This window comes from Amblyomma maculatum, chromosome 3 (genome assembly GCF_055883805.1).
Source record: "Amblyomma maculatum isolate TAMU_Amacu chromosome 3, ASM5588380v1, whole genome shotgun sequence".
In the NCBI taxonomy this organism is placed as follows: Eukaryota; Metazoa; Arthropoda; class Arachnida; order Ixodida; family Ixodidae; genus Amblyomma; species Amblyomma maculatum.
Window position 1 is genome coordinate 58339688 of NC_139346.1, and position 4299 is coordinate 58343986.

The 4299-nt window shown below is 39.3% G+C and overlaps 1 pseudogene; it reads right to left on the reverse strand.

Annotated features, from left to right (window-relative positions):
- Positions 1-3052: 3052 nt before the first annotated feature.
- On the reverse strand, positions 3053-4044 carry LOC146194824 (uncharacterized; annotated as a pseudogene).
- Positions 4045-4299: the final 255 nt, after the last annotated feature.

Here is a 4299-nt window from a genome sequence, read left to right on the forward strand (position 1 = left end):
GGAGCACATGACATTCAAAGCAGAAGGCACACACTCAGTGCATAATTCATAATCAGACATGGTAAAACGTCTTTATGGTGACGAACGAAAAAGCACACACACAAAAAAAATCTAGCTAAGTGAATATAATGGTTACGCCTGGAGTGACAACAGGTACAAAACAATATCCTTTTTTCAAGCTTTCAAAGACTTGCTTTCATAACTAATGTTTAAAGCAGGACAATGATCATTTAAAAAATCTGAAATTCTGTATGTGTTTTTGGATACCATAGATAGTGCGCATTGTTGCTTTATTAAAATTTGTGTGTCGCGTGTTGTAGTCGTGTACTTTGGCGATGTACTTGTGGCAAAATGCGAGAGTATCAGAACGCATCTCTAAATAAGCGACTAACGCTGTCTTTTCGTTTATGTCATTCCATATGGTAAGCTACTGGTATTTTCTAATCAATGAATGAGTATGGCTGAGGTAAGGTGCATTTTCTATCAACCGTATAAATTTCTTTTGGAGTAAGTATATTCGTTCTAAGATTGCTTTAGGAGCTGTGCCCCTAACAAGAAGACAATAGTGAAAACGCGAATGAACCATTGTATAATATAGCTGTTTTTTCAGCCAGGTGGGCAATAGACTTTTAATTCTGTATATAATACCGATAGATTTAGATATATCTGTACGTACTTTATCAATGTAAGGTAACCAGTGTAAGTGTTCATGAAATATGACGCCAAGATATTTGTGTGTTATGACACGTTCGATAACTTCACCGCGAAAGTGAGTCATTGCTTCATGCTTGGTGTGCTTGTTACGTGCTGTGAAAATAATGTACTTGGTTTTCTTTATATTTAATTCCAGTTTATTCGCATATAGCCATACATACAAATTTTCCAACCATGTGTTGGCATCTACCTGCAGAGCATCCAGATCTTGTCCCGAGAAAAATACGTTAGTGTCATCAGCATACATTAATATTTCTGGTGTAGACGTCACGTCAACTATATCGTTTATATAAAGTAAAAATAACAGTGGCCTAAGAATAGATCCTTGCTGTACTCCATAATGTATTTGACCTGTACTCGATTTCGCATGGGTGATACCTGTGTACGGCTGCCGATTTGACAGGTAACTTCTTATCAGTGTAAGAGTGACTCCTCTAATACTGCATTTGGATAATTTATGAAATAATATTGTGTGCCTAATGGAATCTAAAGCTTTTTAAAGTCTGGAACTATTCATGTTGTGTACATGTTCTCTTCAAAATTTTCCAGTATCGTGTCCGTGACTTTTATTAGTGCCATTTCTGTAGATGTTTTCTTCTGAAAGCCATGTTGCTGATCAGCTATACTGTTTTTCCGACCGTAGTCGAGAAGCCTAATTGTTATAGCTTGTTTATTTTCTTCGTGAAAATTGGCAGCACTGAAATTGGCCTATAGTTTAAGTCATTTCCGTCACCCCTTGTGTATGACGGATACTTTCGCAATTTTTAATTTATCTGGACACACTCCAGTATTCAAGATTAGGTTGCCTATGTATGTAAGTGGCTGGCTAAGCAAATTGCAGACGAATATATCGTTTTGGCTTTTATGTCATCACCGCCGCAGGCACTACTGTTGTTTAGGTTTTGTATTATATTATTAATTTCGAACTCTGTTGTTTGAAACAGGAACATTGATTTATTGTTACTGGATGCGACGTGCGCGGTGCAGTCACAGTGGTTTGTCTTTGATGAACCTGAAGCACCTGATTCGAGAAAATGCTCGTTAAGCACGTCAGCAAGCAACGTTCCAGTGTAAGACAAACCATTTATTGAAAGCTCCGAAATGCCATCCCTTTTGTTTTTGGACATTAAATTATTTACAGTGTCCCATACTTGTTTAGGATTATTCCAGATGTCAGCAGACATACGCTCATAATAAATGGTTTTAGCTTTTTTAATATCATAGGTCAATTTGTTGCAGATTTTCTTATATTCAATCAAACAGTGTATGTTTCGTGTTCTGATGAATTAGGCAAACATTCTGTCACGTTTTTTTTAATTCTCTCTAGAAGGTCAGCATTTATCCATGGCTTCCTGGCTTTTTTATTTCTTCTAAATTCAGCTATAGGGAATGCTTTGATGCTGAGATTGGTAAACGTTTGTATAAAAAAATCATAGGCTGCAACAGGGTCGGAATGTTGAAGAACATCTATCCAACTTGTTTCGGCTATTAGCCTTTGAAAAAAGAGCAATCGTATCATCAATAATGATTCGGTATCTAAGGGGTGCACGTGTAGAATGTCTACATAGTGTGTTGTATGGTGTAAAGAACATAAAAATTGGTAAATGGTCGCTAGTATTAGAGGTCAGTACGCCTACTCGCACATATTCTTTTTCGTAGCTAGTGAAGCATGGGTCTAAAAACGTATGGGACATTTTGGTCACTCTAGTCGGCACCTCTATCACGTTTCCAAAACAATATAAAAGAAAAATATCAAGCATTGTTTGCCTATTATGGTCAAAAGAAAATAAATCGATAGTAAAATCCCTACAGATGACAACAGGTGTCTTGAAATTCATGGAATACTTTAACAAATTTTCCAGAAATCCTAAAAATACTTTCCTAGACCCAGAAGGAGGTCTGTAAACAACTGTTAATATAGTACCAACACAATTGATCATCAGGCATTCATAGTGCTGATTTATCACACAAACCTCTTGTATGGTGACGAAACTCGAGCAATTCTTAACATAAATGGCCACACCTCCCCCTTTCTTATCACACATTGAAAGTGATACACATCTGTACCCTGGAAACTGCGCAACATCACAATCGTTGGTGAGCCAGGTCTCAGTCAAACTTAAAATTAAAGTTCATGGTCCAAGGTACTAAAAAGCATTTCCAGAGAATCTCGCTTATTTCTAAGACTTTATGCGTTTAGATGGGATAAAGAAACCTGCTTTTTATTTTGTAGGAACATAGGGGGTTTAAAATAACAGCATCGTGATAAGGACCTGTGTTCTGATCTGTCATTTTGAGCATGCTTCTTGCAGTAGAGTCAAAGCTCTCGGGCCCGCACTCAGCGTGTCTTAATCAAGTCATCTGTCGTTCTAATGCTGATAACTCGGCTGCGTGGGCCGCGGCGGACAAAATTTTGTCCATTATTTAGCCAAGCAAACTCGTATTCTTTTTCTTTCGTTGTTGTCTTCATCTTCCAAGGGAGCTATTTGTTTAAAGCCGTCAGATTTTCATTGAAGTATATTTTAGATTTCGTTTCCTTTAGCTGAACTTTTTTGGCAAGCCATACGTCTCTGGTCGAGCGGTTTATGAAGCGTACAAGAGCAGGAGCAACCCTGCTAGAAACGTCCCTGATTTCACCATCACTGCCTGTACTATCGGTAGCATTCTTCTTGACGGACCGAGCGGGTAATCGATGAACAGCTTTAATATCTGCCTCGGACAGGAGTAGAAGCTGGAAGGTCAGTGGCCGAAATAGGTTTCTCAAGCAGAATCTCATTGACATAGTGAAGTAGCCCAAGTATCTCTAAATTTTGGCGCCTACTGCATTGTTCCAATTCGTTCAGTTGCTGTTTCAGTTCCTCGGTTATATCTTCTTTGGCCTAAGCCTCGTCTTTCCACTCGCTTGCCAAGGGCTGATATGTCTGCATCTTATTGTTTCAGTTTTGAAAGACCCTTGTCGTATGTTGTTCACATTTCTCGCATGGACTGCTCAGTATCATCGACAGTGGTCTTTATTTCCTCCAATGTGTCTATTGTCCATTTAATGGTTAGCACCTCTGCAAGCATGCACCGGATTTCAGCAATTTCACCTGCAAGATTTAAAACTCGTTCCTCGCTTGGTTTCTTTCCGCTCTGGCTACCTCGCGCTTTAGTTGTTCTACATGTTTGGCATTTCTAGGCTTTTTTTGCAGTTTCTGCTTTTTTCCTGTATGTGTTTTCATTTATTTCCGAATATGCGCCAATATGATACTGATATTCACTTTCTGAGCACATTAGAAACACTTCATCATTTGAAAAATCTTCGTTACATACAAGACACGTGTCAGCCATTTTTTTTACAAGTCACTTCTTCGCGATAGACCGAACAACAGGAGAGCTCTCGGCAGCAGCGGCTACCAGAAAAGATTAGCTAGCGATACATTCGGAAAAAGACCAACCTGCAAAACGGGCGAAGGTTTATCCTCTTGGGCAGCAGAATAGCTGGTGCCGCTACTGCCGAATGCCTGTGAAGCAGTCCTCGCTTGTGACGTCAGAGTCCATGTCGATTTCGACGCCCAGCTGTCTCGTCATCCTAGTGGCAGGCGA